Here is a 14,503-nt window from a genome sequence, read left to right as displayed (position 1 = left end):
AGATGTTCTGTATTGCTTTAAGTTATTATTTGTACCCTCGCCTTTATCTTGAGATATTCTGTAAGAGGGATAGGAATTATGTTGACTACTGCTTATAATATTATGTATATATATATATATATATATATATATATATATATATATATATATATATATATATAGATGTACTCTTTATGAGTTTTGTAAGTTGTATGGTATTTATGGATGTACGTTATGGAATGAAAGTATTCTTTTGGATCGGTATTGCGGTTAAAAGTTTTAAACAAGCTCATATTTTAGTGTTAAATAGTATAAGTGTTGTCGTAATGTCTGAGCTATCAGAGTCACGCAGCCGGAAGCATGAGCTTTGGTAGTTAGGGTGTTACATTATGGTATCAGAGTAGTCCTTCCTGTAGAGCCTGAGGAATGGACCGACTATGCTTCAACTGCATACTCTGAGCGTTTGTCATGTATTAGGTCTTGTCGAATGACGAGAATTAGAGCTTTATGCACATGATGGTCTATTGATTAACGCTGTTAGTCTTGCATTGCATAATTCCTGATATTAAGTTTGGCCGGCTTAATACTAGTGAATTATGTATATGAAAGCACTGATGGGTTATCATAGATGATATACGAGTTTCGAGTAAAGCGAATCTCAGGTTTTGGGGGAACGTTAGAAACTATTTCTCGAGGCTATTCAGTTGTGTATCTTGAATTCTATTCGAGTCGACCTGTTCTTTCATGTCCTAACTTGAAGTTCTTGTTTGCTAATCCTTTTGAAAAGTAGTTTGATTCTTCAATTCTATTCCTCTATCCATATGCATTCTTGTTTGACCTTAAGTGCATATGCTGGTTTAAGATTCTTGTTGCATCTGTCTTCCTCTGTTCGAGTTCTTTTTGATTCATGTATCCTTTGATATGACTTTGAACTTGTCCTAATGCGCTGTGCATTTTAACTCCGGATTCCAAATCCATTATTAGAGAAATTGTTGATTCAGTTTTCCTCTTATTTGACAGTGAATTATAGCCAATTTTGAGATTTTTATAAAAATTACTGTTGATTAGATACATACTTATCTATATATGAACTTTGAAGATTTCTTATATAGTTTAACAATTATTTACTCCTAATACCTCGACTGTACTTTTACTGGTTTATAGAACTGCACCTACTTAAAATACAAGTTGACTTTCTAGTAACTTTACTATAGTTCCAATGGACATCTTCATTTGATTATGTATTTGGATATTTTTCAAAATTTTGGAAAGGAAAGATTTTTCACTTTTATCCTGGTTGAGTTTCATTTGATAAGCTTTACCTAACTTATTTTGTATTGAGTTTGATTTAGCATGCTATATGGTTTGTGCCATGGTTGTTCTTTTGAAAGTGTTGGACTCATAGCTTTCTTCCTATGAACAGGCTAAATTCTCTATTTAACCTTTCATCCCTATGAATGTCATACTTTACTTTATTTTTGAGTAATCTTTTACATTTTGTGAACATTACTATTGATCTTGGTTTGTCCTCTCTTGTGAATCTCATCCTTATGAGGGTCAGTTTAATTCGTTTCAAGTTAGTGCATTATTTATTCTCCCATTATCTCTACAAGAGTTTTTAGTCAAAGATTTATCATTGAGAAATCACAAATGATTGAGTTGTCTTTTCCTATGACTTTTTCTTTTGGATCAATTGAAAGCTTGTTTGATGACTCATGCCTAGTGAATCTTGTTTGGACTACTTTGGTTTAAGATCTTTTCTAGTATGGCTTGACTCCTTTTTAGTACATCTTAAACTTCTTGAATGTTCTTCTGAGATGGTGATTTCAAGAACACTTTTGGAGTCTTGTTCTGAACTTTTTAAAGAAGTTTTGAATTCTCTTTGAAGAAATATTAAACGGAATTTACTTTCTGTTGCTTGATTGAGATTGAAAACCATTGTTCAATTTTGATGAAGTTAATTTAAAAATCGGCATGCGCTATTTTAAATGAGGCCTTGGAGAGCTTCCTTGTTTAGTGGAAATCGGTTCGTTTGTAACACATCACTTATTTCCTTTACCAAATTGTAAGCAAATTTTTACTTCTGAGTTTCTTTTCTAAAAAGAGTTTAACTCCCTCTTTCATACTGGCTATAAATGTTATACACGCTTGTTTGAATATGAAATTTTGAGAATTTTGAACAAGCATTTGATTACTTTCGAGTTTTTATGAACTGCTTTTGGTTAAGTTGTGCATCTAAATATCTTTCTAAAATATTTGAGGAAATATTTTAGCTCTTAGCCAAAGTTGTGTGCATTTTGTTTTTGGAACTCTACAAAATCTACTTCAACATGAAATTGTATTGAAGTAAAGCCACATTTATGCTTTTGCTACTCTCTTGAAGGATGTTTGCTGCTCAACTTTTCTTCTAGACTGCAAAGTGGTTTTTTTCGCAAATTTTCGACTCTTTCATGAATAATGTATTCGAAAGTATTTTTAATCATGCTCTTGAGTTCTGTGAGCTTTGTCTTGGGTTTGAAATATTCTCTTCTGTAAACCTCATGCTTCTTAGACTCAATTTGAATTTGTTTCGAACTAAGGCGCTGGTTCTCTTCTTATTGGTCCTATTGAATTTCTTGGATCCAAGGGTTATCTTTGAAGTTGTCAATTGATTTATTTCTAGCAAACTTCATTGCTTGAGCGTCTTTGTTTATCTAGGAATTGGATACATTCTCTTAAATCTATGAGTATTACCCTTGACAATTGTCTCTCCGTTCTAAATCTGGTATCCTTCTGAGTAGACTCGAGAATTGTTTTGATATCACGTGCGACTTGTAGACGTAGTAACGCGATGCGTTAGTTCTTTAAGATGTGATATGTGTATACGGAAGTTGAAGCGGTAGGTGTGCAACGTTATGAATTTTGGGTGTTTCGTTCCTTGCGAATGGGCTTGCAGTTGTCTGGCCTATGATCGGATATGAGGATTGTAAAGTGCTTAATGGGGTTGGAAAGTTGAAGCTTGGAGGTTGAGATGAGATTAGTGTGCGGAGGTTAAGCACGTCGTTTTAACCCCATCATGTTTTATAACCTTCAATGCCTTGCCTTACTATCACATGTTTGAACCATGTCATAATTGCTTTGTGAACGCCCATCTTGATTTGCATCCTATTTGGTACCTCAAGTTTTTGTAAAGCTTTGAGATCATATGACCTTGTGCATTGAGCCTATCTTGTGACGTTTGCTTTGCAATCACACCCCTACCTTTGTATCCTTATGCATACGACCATCCAAGTATTTGAAAACCATATATATGTTTATATTTTGAGATATGTTTGCTTCTTCCTTAAATGTGTTCAAGGATGAACTGTTATGAAATTTCTTTCGTTTTGTATCAATTTTCGAGGACGAAAATTTTTATAAGGTGGGTGGGATGTAAGACCCAGAACTTTTAAAAAGTCTTATTATGATCAAGTCTCAAATCATATAGTTATTTATAGCCTTAATTTCGAAAATCAGTTTATTAAAGATGATTAAGGCAAGTTTTGATTTATTGGATTTGAGATAAGTTATGATTATTATCCAATTTCACAATTATTGGATTATTTTCTATATTTGAATTATAAAGTTGATAGTTATGAAATAATAAGGATTTTATATGATTTGGATTAGATAAGTAATATTTTAAATATTAATATTGCTATTTTAGAAAAATGAAGAAATTAAGTATATTATTTATAATTATTTGATTTGGGCATTTTATTGAAAATAATTTGCGAAATTGGTGAGCAAATGGTATTTTCTATATATAATTAGTGTTGGATTTAATTTGGGTTTCAATTACTATATTATTCCCAATTTTAAGTGAAATTACCAAATTGCCCTTAACCCTAAGTTTAAAAAATGAAACCCTAAAGCCTCCAACCCAGCAGCCGAAACCCTACCTGCCTTCCCTTTCACCCACGGACAACAACACCCATGGTTTCACCTTCCACGACTAAAAGTAGCAGAATCAAAGAGGGAAAGGGAGATTGAGCTGCAGCGAGAGCGGGAGGAGGGAGCTCATCGCTGCCATCGCGCCTCACCGCGCCGCGCCGCCGTAGCAGTCCATGCTGCCAGGGTCACCGTCGCACCACCATGTTGCCACCGATTTGACGCCGTCGAAGTTTCCTGCGTCGCCACTATTCGTGCAGAACAGGGTTTGAGGGGAAGCAGCTGTCGCGCGCGAGCCAGAGGAGCTCATCCTCGCCGATCTGTCGCCATCGGGGTCACCGCGCCGTCGTCCTTGCCAGCTCCGAATGAGAAGCACGATGGGGCTCCGTTTCTGTTTCCCTGGTCCACCGTGAGTGAGCGACGTTGGGAGAGAGAAGGAGTCCCTGTGGAGCCACGAGCTGCGTCGGTCGCCACCACGTCGCGTCGGAGAGGAAGGTTGAGACTGAGCGCCACTGGGAGAGAGGACGACGCGAGCTGGAGGTCCGGTCGCCGCTGTGCTATGGAGCAAACTGAACCGCGCCGTGCTGTTGGGGTTCTCACCGTCGTCGGAAAAGGATTCAGGCCGCCGCAGGTGTCACGGTCGGAAGAAGAAGCTGTGCCCTGTGTTTTGACCGCCGGGAGTGGTTCTGTGACTTCCGGAATCACCGCCGGAGCTCCGGGCTGGGCCTCTGCCACTTGAGACCCTGCTGTCGTCGCCGGAAAAGGTTGACGGTAAGGGTTTTAATTGTGGTTTCTGTCCTTTTTGAATTCCGGGAATACTATAGTCACTGCGTGTTGGTTTCAGTTGGCGCGATCGGAAATTGTCGTCGCTGCCGCTTGAGGTGGCTGCCGGGCTGCCGTTGAACCGGTTCGAAGACCGCCGCTGTTCCGGTTCAGTCGTTCCTTCTTCGTTCGGTAAGAATTTTCGATTTGGAAGCTCTCTAGTTACTATTTTGTCATTATACACTAAGGTTTTGCGGCATCAATTGCTATAAGATTGAGTTTCTATTGTTATATGTCGCGATTAGTGTTGCTGTGGTTACCGCGAGAGTGGCTTGGAGCCGAGGTTGCGATTGTTGGCGATTTCGGTTTAAGAGAGGAGGTTCCGGTGATGCGTTTGGGTTATGGTTTGCGTTTTGAGGTAGGGGCGCTTTCCAAAAACTATGTTTTATGCATTGGAATTATTACATATGGATACTGATATGAGACAATTGGTATTTGGTGATTGTATCTGCCTTGTGTGTTATTTGATTGTCTCGAATGGTTAAGGATGCTTGTTTGGCTGAATTGTTGTGCGGCTTGTGAAATATAATGTTTTGAGGTTGATTCTTTAAAGATTTGAAATCTGAGTTTGATCCGTTGAGGATTGATTTGAATTGAGTTAATTATCTTGATAATGTGAAAAGTCGAACGCACTTTTGAATTCAGCCTGGTTTACTTTAATTGACTTGGTTTTGGACAAATGATTTGTTATTGAGCCGTTTCTTTAAAGCTTTGGAAATGAGTTAAATCGGTTGATATTGAGTTGATCTTGAAATGGTTTTCTTGAAATATGCCACTGAGGCGACTGTTGGATTTAGCTTGCTTTGAATTGATTTCTGATTTTGAGCTGTTGAAAAGGAATGAGAAACGGTTTAGTTGGGACCCGAACCGGGTGGCAAAAGTCCAAGTTTTAGGGGAGGTGCTGCCGAAATTTCTACAAAATCCTAGTCTTGTTTGAAAAGTTATTTAAAAAGGATTGGATTTGAGAGATTGTATTATTTGATTTAGTAAGAGAATATTTATGTTTTCAAGCTTAATTTATTTAATGAACTTTATGCGTTGAGTTCGGCTTATTTAGAAAGGAACTATTTTTACCGTTTGAATCACTGAAGGAAATAATGATACTCTAATATTGATTTCAATATAAAAAGGAGCTTTTAGTGATTTTAAAGGAATCTAGACTTTTGATTGAGTAATTAAGTTTGAGGCATTTTGGAAGAGTTAGAAAAATGGGTTCCAAAAAGAAACCTAAAAGTGGTTTGATTCAAATGAACCGGTTCCTTTTCAAACGAGTTGATTTTTGGACCGGGTTGGAACTTGTGATTTTGTATGGTCGGTTTCATAATAAATTCAGTTTTATTTACTTGAACCGAGAATCCATGATTTTAAGAGTTTCAATGAATTTTAAGGAATTGATATAGGTTGACCTTCCCTAAATACTTGGGACTCTGCCGAGAAGCTTTTGTTATAAAATTCCATTGTTGGAGGGATGATTTTGAATGTTTCAAAATGAATCTTTAACTTTCCATGTTTTTGGAAGTTTTGGAAAGGGAATGCCGAGAGCGGCTTTGTTTTAAAAAGGGAACTCATTTTGAGTAAATTTGGCTTATGAGCCTGAGATGATTTGAGAAACGAGATTTCTAAAGCCAAGGCTGAAAAGAGTTGCAACTTGATTTCAAAGTGAAACGATTTGAGAAAAAGTTATTTATGGCTTAAATGCCGGTTTTATGAATTTTGGCTGGTTTTGGATTGAACTGCGAGCCAGAATGGCTGTGTATGATATTGATTTATGGCTGATTGCCGAATGAGCTATGGGCCGTATGGCTGACAATGAATTATGAATTTAAGCCGGATGGCTGAGATGGATGTTGATCCATGACTGGGACTGAATGAATATATGCTTGAGATACCTGGGTAGTAGCAAGGGTTGTGGTTCGTCCCACTTGCTCCAGGTCAAAGACTGTGACGCCTGGGTAGTAGCGGTAGTAGTGGTGATTCCACTCGCTCCAGGTTGAGTTGTTAAACACCCACATGGGTAGTAGCCGCAGTAGTGGTTGTTCCACTGGCTCTGGGTTGAGCGGGTAGTAGCAATGGGGTTGTAGCTCAAACCTACTTGCTCCGCGATGGGTGTTTCTGTCCATGGTTAGCTACCAGGACGTGTCGGGTTGGCTATATAACTGACAGATGATATCATCAGCCACTAGGGACAGGCATGCATCATATGCATTTATGTGACATTGTTTGGGTGTGCATATTATACTTGGTTTGCCTATGTGATTAATTGCTAACTGTTCTACTTGCAATAATTATTTGTTTGTGCTTGCATCTTCCTATTTGTGTTTGCTACTGGGACTATGTTGGATTGTGGTGATTGGTTGTTGTTGGATTGTTTGGGCTTAGGGCCGTGGTTGGAATGAGATGAACTGATGGTTGATTTCGGCTTTGTGTTTTTGGTTTGGAATAAAATATGAAAGGCTATTTTGGTTCAGTTTAGATAAACCTTTTTGAAAGGCTTTTGATGTTTTGAAAATTGAACGGTTCCTCTTTCAGAAAAGATTTCCGACTTTACTTTTATTGTAAACCGTTGTTTTTGAAAAGAGGCATAAGACGGTTATTAATCACTGGTGCGATTATCTTCACGTATCCTATTACAGTAATTCCCAAAAATCCTCTACTGAGAACCCTTTCGAGGATGATGTTCTCACCCCCTACATTTTTCCCCTTTCAGGATATGGGCGCAGAAGTTATGAAGAGCTTATTTATTTGTTGTTGAGATGTTCTGTATTGCTTTAGGTTATTATTTGTACCCTCGCCTTTATCTTGAGATATTCTGTAAGAGGGATAGGAATTGTATTGACTACTGCTTATAATATTATGTATATATATATGGATGTACTCTTTATGAGTTTTGTAAGTTGTATGGTATTTATGGATGTACGTTATGGAACGAAAGTATTCTTTTGGATCGGTATTGCGGTTAAAAGTTTTAAACAGGCTCATATTTTAGTATTAAATAGTATAAGTGTTGTCGTAATGTCCGAGCTATCAGAGTCACGCAACTGGAAGCGTGAGTGGTATGCGAAATTGTTACTCAGGTTGTGAATTATTATTCGAAATTGATTCCCTGGCAATGGCACCAAAAACGGATGCACAGAACCATGGTCTAAACATATCTTCACAACTTCGCATAACTAACCAGCAAGTGCACTGGGTCGTCCAAGTAATACCTTACGTGAGTAAGGGTCGAATCCCACGGAGATTGTTGGTATGAAGCAAGCTATGGTCACCTTGTAAATCTCAGTCAGGCGGATATAAAATAGTTATGTAGTTTTCGAAATGTAGTAATAAAAGAAGGATAGAAATACTTATGTAAATCATTGGTGAGAATTTCAGATAAGCGTGTGGAGATGCAATCATTCCTCTGAACCTCCGTTTTCCTGCTATCTTCATCCAATCAATCTTACTCCTTTCTATGACTGGCTTTATGCAAGGGCATCACCGTTGTCAGTGGCTACATCCCCTCCTCTTGTGAAAATGGTCCAAGATGCCCTGTCACGGAACGGCTAATCATCTGAGGTTCCCGATCATGCTAGAATAGGATTCACCCTCTTTTTGCGTCTGTCACTACGCCCAGCAATCGCGAGTTTAAAGCTCGTCACAGTCATTCAATCATTGAATCCTACTCGGAATACCACAGACAAAGTTTAGACTTTCCGAATTCTCTTGAATGCCGCCATCATTCTAGCTTACACCACGAAGATTCCGATTAAGAGATCTAAGAGACACTCATTCAATCTAAGGTAGAAAGGAGGTGGTTGTCATGCACGCGTTCATAGGGAATGATGATGATTGTCACGTTCATCACATTCAGGTTGAAGTGCGAATGAATATCTTAGAAGCGAAATAAGATGAATTGAATAGAAAATAGTAGTACTTTGCATTAATCTTTGAGGAATAGCAGAGCTCCACACCTTAATCTATGTAGTGTAGAAACTCTACCGTTAAAAATACATAAGTGAAAGGTCCAGGCATGGCCGAATGACCAGCCCCCTAAAACGTGATCACATGATCAGAATACAATCCTGGATGTCTAATACAATAGTAAAAAGTTCTATTTATAATAAACTAGTCACTAGGGTTTACAGAAGTAAGTAATTGATGTATAAATCCACTTTCGGGGCCCACTTGGTGTGTGCTTGGGCTGAGCTTGAATGTTACACGTGCAGAGGCTCTTTCTGGAGTTGAACGCCAGGTTGTAACGTATTTCTGGCGTTCAACTCTGGTTTGTGACTTGTTTCTGGCGTTTAACTCCAGACAGCAGCGTAGAACTAGCGTTCAACGCCCTTTTACGTCGTCTAAACGCGGCCAAAGTATGGACTATTATACATTGCTGGAAATCCCTGGATGTCTACTTTCCAACGCAATTGGAAGCGCGCCATTTTGAGTTCTGTAACTCCAGAAAATCCACTTTGAGTGCAGGGAGGTCAGAATCCAACAGCATCAGCAGTCCTTCTTCAACCTCTGAATTTGATTTTTGCTCAAGTCCTTCAATTTCAGCCAGAAAATACCTGAAATCACAGAAAAACACACAAACTCATAGTAAAGTCCAGAAATGTGAATTTAACATAAAAATTAATGAAAACATCCCTAAAAGTAACTAGATTCTACTAAAAATATACTAAAAACAATGCCAAAAAGCGTATAAATTATCCGCTCATCACAACACCAAACTTAAATTGTTGCTTGTCCCCAAGCAACTGAAAATCAAATAGGATAAAAAGAAGAGAATATACTATAAATTCCAAACTATCAATGAAACATAGCTTCAATCATATGAGCGGGACTTATAGCTTTTTGCCTCTTGAATAGTTTTGGCATCTCATTTTATCCATTGAAGTTCAGAATGATTGGCTTCTATAGGAACTCAGAGTTCAGATAGTGTTATTGATTCTCCTAGTTCAGTATGATGATTCTTGAACACAGCTATTTTATGAGTCTTGGCCGTGGCCCTAAGCACTTTGTTTTCTAGTATTACCACCGGATACATAAATGCCACAGACACATAATTGGGTGAATCTTTTCAGATTGTGACTCAGCTTTGCTAAAGTCCCCAATTAGAGGTGTCCAGGGTTCTTAAGCACACTCTTTTTTTTGCTTTGGACCTTGACTTTAACCGCTCAGTCTCAAGTTTTAAGAGCTTTTGGCTTTTTCTGCTTGCTTTTTCTTTCTTTTTTTTCGCCTATTTTTTTTTTCTGCAAGCTTTTTTCTTTGCTGCTTTTTCTTGCTTCAAGAATCATTTTTATGATTTTCAGATTGTCAAATAGCATGTCTCCTAGTCATCATTCTTTCAAGAGCCAACATATTTAACATTCTTAAACAACAACTTCAAAAGACATATGCACTGTTCAAGCATACATTCAGAAAACAAGAAGCATTGTCACCACATCAATATAATTAAACTAAGTTTGAGGATAAATTCGAAACTCATGTACTTCTTGTTCTTTTGAATTAAAACATTTTTTATTTAAGAGAGGTGATGGATTCATAGGACATTCATATCTTTAAGACAAAGTTACTAACTACTAATGATCATGTAATGAAGACACAAACATAGATAAGCACTTAACATAGAAAACGAAAAACAGAAGAAATAAGAACAAGGAATGAATCCACCTTAGTGATGGTGGCGTTTCCTTCTTGAGGAACCAATGATGTCCTTGAGCTCTTCTATGTCTCTTCCTTGTCTTTGTTGCTCCTCCCTCATTGCTTTTTGATCTTCTCTAATTTCATGAAGGATGATGGAGTGCTCTTGATGTTCCACCCTTAATTGTCCCATATTGGAACTTAGTTCTCCTAGGGAGGTCTTGATTTGCTCCCAATAGTTTTGTGGAGAAAAATGCATTTGAGGCATCTCCGGGATCTCATGGTGATGAGATTCATGCGCCTCTTGAGCTCCATGAATGGGCTCTCTTGCTTGCTCCATCTTTTTCTTAGTGATGGGCTTGTCCTCTTTAATGAGGATATCTCCCTCTATGTCAATCCCAGCCGAATTGCATAGGTGGCAAATGAGGTGAGGAAAGGCTAACCTTGCCATAGTGGAGGACTTGTCAGCCACCTTGTAGAGTTCTTGAGGTATAATCTCATGAACTTCCACCTCTTCTCCAATCATGATGCTATGGATCATGATGGCCCGGTCTATAGTAACTTCAGACCGGATGCTAGTGGGAATGATTGAGCATTGAATGAACTCCAACCATCCTCTAGCTACAGGCTTAAGGTCCAGTCTTCTTAGTTGAACCAGTTTGCCTTTTGAGTCAATCTTCCATTGAGCTCCTTCTACACATATGTCCATGAGGACTTGGTCCAACCTTTGATCAAAGTTGACTCTCCTTGTGTAGGGGCGTGCGTTCTCTTCCATGTTTGGCAAGTTGAACGCCAACCTCACATTTTCCAGACTAAAATCTAAGTATTTCCCCCGAACCATGGTGAGATAATTCTTTGGGTTCGGGTTCTTACTTTGATCATGGTTCCTAGTGATCCATGCATTAGCATAGAACTCTTGAACCATTAGGATGCCGACTTGTTGGATGGGGTTTGTTAGAACTTTCCAACCTCTTCTTTTAATTTCATGTCGGATCTCCGGATACTCATTTCTTTTGAGTTTGAAAGGGACCTCGGGGATCACCTTCTTCTTGGCCACAACATCATAGAAGTGGTCTTGATGGGCTTTGGAGATGAACCTTTCCATCTCCCATGACTTGGAGGTGGAAGCTTTTGTCTTCTCTTTCCCTTTTCTAGAGGATTCTCCGGTCTTAAGTGCCATCAATGGTAATGGAAAAACAAAAAGCTTATGCTTTTACCACACCAAACTTAGAATTTTGCTCGCCCTCGAGCAAGAGAAGAAAGAAAAGATGAAGAAGAAGAAGAAGAAGAAAATATGGAGAGGAGGGGGAAGGTGTGTTTCGGCCAAGAAGAGAAGAGAGGGTTGTGTTGTGTGAAAATGAGGAAGAATGGAAGGCTTTATATAGGGAAGGGAGGGGGGTTAAGGTTCGGCCATTTAGGGTGGGTTTGGGTGGGAAATTAATTTTGAATTTTGAAGGTAGGTGGAGTTTATGAGGTAGGTTTATGGGGAAGAGTGGATGGGTGTGAGTGGTGAAGAGGTGATGGGGAAGAGAGATTGAGGTGATTGGTGAAAGGTTTTGGGGAAGAGTGTTTATGGGATTGTGTGAAAGAGGGGTGAGAAGAAGTGAGTAGAGGTAGGTGGGGATCCTGTGGGGTCCACAGATCCTGAGGTGTTCAAGGATTTACAACCTTGCACCAAATTAGGCATGTAAAATGCCCTTGCACACAACTCTGGGCGTTCAGCGCCAGGTTGGTGCTTGTTCTGGGCGTTGAACGCCCATTTGTAGCCTATTTCTGGCGTTGAACGCCAGAACTATGCTTGTTCTGGGTGTTCAGCGCCAGCTCTCCTCCAGGGTGCATTTCTGGCGTTCAAACGCCCAGATGCTGCCCATTTCTGGCGTTCAGCGCCAGAACCATGCTCTGTTCTGGCGTTGAACGCCCAAAACATGCTTCTTACTGACGTTTAAATGCCAGTAAGGTCTTCCTCCAGGGTGTGATTTTTCTTCTGCTGTTTTTGATTCCGTTTTCAATTTTTATATTTATTTTGTGACTCCACATGATCATAAACCTAATAAAACACAAAAAATAAAATTAGATAATTAAACATTGGGTTGCCTCCCAACAAGCGCTTCTTTAATGTCAATAGCTTGACAGTGGGCTCTCATGGAGCCTCACAGATGTGCAGAGTTCTGTTGAGACCTCCCAACACCAAACTTAGAGTTTGGATGTGGGGGTTTGACACCAAACTTAGAGTTTGGTTGTGGCCTCCCAACACCAAACTTAGAGTTTGACTATGGGGGCTTTGTTTGACTCTGCTTTGAGAGAAGCTTTTTATGCTTCCTCTCCATGGATGCAGAGAGAGATCCTTGGGTTGTAAACACAAGGTTGTCCTTATTTAATTGAAGGATCAATTCTCCTCTGTCCACATCAATCACAGCTCTTGCTGTGGCTAGGAAAGGTCTTCCTAGGATGATGGATTCATCCTCTTCCTTTCCAGTATCCAGGACTATGAAATCAGCAGGGATGTAAAGGCCTTCAACCTTTACTAACACGTTCTCTACTTGTCCATAAGCCTGTTTTCTTGAATTGTCTGCCATCTCTAATGAAATTTTAGCAGCTTGTACCCCATAGATTCTCAGTTTCTCTATTACAGAGAGGGGCATGAGGTTTATCCCTGAACCAAGGTCACACAGAGCCTTAAAGATCATGGTGCCTATGGTACAAGGTATTATGAACTTTCCAGGATCCTGTCTCTTCTGAGGCAATGTCAGTTGATCCAGATCACTTAGTTCATTGGTGAACAAGGGAGGTTCATCTTCCCAAGTATCAATGCCAAATAATTTGGCATTTAGCTTCATGATTGCACCAAGGGACTTGGCAGCTTGCTCTTCAGTAACAGCCTCATTCTCTTCAGAAGAGGAATACTCATCAGAGCTCATGAATGGCATAAGGAGGTTCAATGGAATCTCTATAGTCTCTAGATGAGCTTCAGAGTCCCTTGGTTCCTCAGAGGAAAGCTCCTGATTGATCACTGGACGTCCCAGGAGGTCTTCCTCCTTGGGATTCATGTCCTCTCCTTTCCTTACAGGTTCGGCCATGGTGCTTATGTCAATGGCCTTGCACTCTCCTTTTGGATTCACTTTTGTATTGCTTGGGAGAGTACTAGGAGGGATTTCAGTGATCCTTTTACTCAGCTGGCCCACTTGTGCTTCCAAATTTCTAATGGAAGACCTTGTTTCATTCATGAAACTTACAGTGGCCTTGGATAGATCAGAGACTAAGTTTGCTAAATTAGAGGTATTTTGTTCAGAGTTCTCTGTCTGCTGCTGAGTGGATGATGGAAAAGGTTTATTATTGTTAAACCTGTTTCTTCCACCATTATTAAAGCCTTGTTGAGGCCTTTGATCCTTCCATGAGAGATTTGGATGATTTCTCCATGATGGATTGTAGGTGTTTCCATATGGTTCACCCATGTATTTTAACTCTGCTATTGCAGGGTTCTCAGGATCATAAGCTTCTTCCTCAGAAGATGCCTCTTGAGTACTGTTGGATGCAGCTTGCATTCCATTCAGACTCTGAGAAATTATATTGACTTGCTGAGTCAATATTTTATTCTGAGCCAATATGGCATTCAGAGTATCAATTTCAAGAACTCCCTTCTTCATAGGCGTCCCATTACTCACAGGATTCCTCTCAGAATTGTACATAAACTGGTTATTAGCAACCATGTCAATGAGTTCTTGAGCTTCTGCAGGCATTTTCTTTAGGTGAATGGATCCACCTGCAGAAGTATCCAATGACATCTTTGATAGCTCAGATAAACCATCATAGAATATATCCAGGATGGTCCATTCTGAAAGCAAGTCAGAAGGACACTTTTTGGTCAGCTGCTTGTATCTTTCCCAAGCTTCATAGAGGGATTCACCTTCTTTTTGTCTGAAGGTTTGAACATCAGCTCTAAGCTTGCTCAGCTTTTGAGGAGGAAAGAACTTGGCTAAGAAAGCCGTGACCAGCTTATCCCAAGAGTTCAGGCTATCTCTGGGTTGAGAATCCAACCACACTCTAGCTCTGTCTCTTACAGCAAAAGGGGAAAAGCATGAGCCTGTAGACTTCAGGATCTACTCCATTAGTCTTAACAGTATCACAGATCTGCAAGAATTCAGTTAAGAACTGAAAAGGATCTTCAGATGGA

The 14,503-nt window shown here is 39.4% G+C and overlaps 1 non-coding gene across 1 annotated transcript; it reads left to right on the top strand.

Moving 5' to 3' along the window:
- Positions 1-14,172: 14,172 nt before the first annotated feature.
- Positions 14,173-14,276, top strand: LOC112731414 (small nucleolar RNA R71). The gene has a single exon (XR_003167193.1). It is a non-coding gene; the product is annotated as a small nucleolar RNA R71 (small nucleolar RNA).
- Positions 14,277-14,503: the final 227 nt, after the last annotated feature.

The sequence above is a fragment of the Arachis hypogaea genome, chromosome 12 (assembly GCF_003086295.3).
Source record: "Arachis hypogaea cultivar Tifrunner chromosome 12, arahy.Tifrunner.gnm2.J5K5, whole genome shotgun sequence".
Taxonomy (NCBI): domain Eukaryota; kingdom Viridiplantae; phylum Streptophyta; class Magnoliopsida; order Fabales; family Fabaceae; genus Arachis; species Arachis hypogaea.
The sequence above is the reverse complement of the archived record's forward strand: the minus strand, read 5'-3'. Positions and strand labels throughout refer to the sequence as shown.